Raw genomic sequence first — 1,120 nt, 5'->3', positions numbered from 1 at the left:
AAACTATGCTGCACGGTATGATGTGGAACACGGCCTGCTCAGCTTTGTGCATTTTCCCTGTAGTCCGGTGTGTTTCATGTTCCGTGTAAACGTGAAAGTTGTCCTGTTTCGAGCAATGGGTGAAATCATTTAGCAAAGTAAGAATCGAAATTGCAGTAATGTCAAGCAGTTCATGGTTATTTGACCAAATCATAAGCGAACATGTTTGCTCACGCACTCACAGATACATTTGTAGCTGAAAAGAGTCTGAGAAGATAGCCTCTGCTTACCATTGATTTTTATCCGGATTGATGAGCTATCATTATTTGTTGCGAAATTGATATTGTAGCCGGCACATCCAAGCAGCCGTGCGAGTCGGAGAGGAATCATGGAACCCATTTCACGTGACTTTCCATCTGTTGTCATGCAGGAGCTCAATTGGAAATGCAAGAAAATGGGGCGGCAGCGCAGCTGGTAGTGTGGCCGAGCGGTCTAAGGCGCTGGATTAAGGCTCCAGTCTCGACAGGGGCGTGGGTTCGAATCCCACCCCTGCCATTTCTACTGTTCAGTTGCAACGACACAGCTTGTTAAAATGCCGTTTCCATTCCCGCTGTACTTCTGTTCCCAAAAAAATTTGTTTTACTTCCCGGGGAATTAACTGTGGTGTGGAAACATGCTGCGTTTTGCAAAGTTTCTCAGCTGTCATGACGGTGTTCACCTCCCGGGCAGAAGGCCACAAACAGCTCTACTGTTGCTTTATGTCCCAGGCAAGTTGAGTTGTTACTCGACAAGAATGGAGACTGTCATTTCATCGCTGTTGTTAAACAAACTTCTGCGGTGAGTCGATTCATCGTGATTTGGCTTTCTGATGAATTGGAAAATCATTCCAGTGAATATGTTATTGAGTTTCTCCCATTTCCTTCATTTCCGTCCTGGAAACATCGGCGTGTGAAATCATAATTGATCCGTTCCCTGGCTACAGTCTCCGAACACATTCCCATTCTGCTCCCCTAACAACAAACTGTGCATTGTACCCCACTCTTTTCTCACATGAAAGACCTGTAGCCACATCTCGTGACTGTTCTCTGGCCGAGTTCTGTACTCCGAGCAATGACTTGTGACTCAGTCCTCCCTATTTCCC

The 1,120-nt window shown here is 46.0% G+C and overlaps 1 non-coding gene across 1 annotated transcript; it reads left to right on the top strand.

The window, feature by feature from the left end:
- The first annotated feature begins 452 nt into the window (after nt 1-452).
- Nucleotides 453-534, top strand: trnal-aag (transfer RNA leucine (anticodon AAG)). Its single transcript has one exon. It is a non-coding gene; the product is annotated as a tRNA-Leu (tRNA).
- Nucleotides 535-1,120: the final 586 nt, after the last annotated feature.

The sequence above is a fragment of the Hemiscyllium ocellatum genome, unplaced genomic scaffold, assembly GCF_020745735.1.
Source record: "Hemiscyllium ocellatum isolate sHemOce1 unplaced genomic scaffold, sHemOce1.pat.X.cur. scaffold_1458_pat_ctg1, whole genome shotgun sequence".
Classification (NCBI taxonomy): Eukaryota; Metazoa; Chordata; class Chondrichthyes; order Orectolobiformes; family Hemiscylliidae; genus Hemiscyllium; species Hemiscyllium ocellatum.
This window is presented reverse-complemented; position numbering and strand designations above follow the sequence as displayed.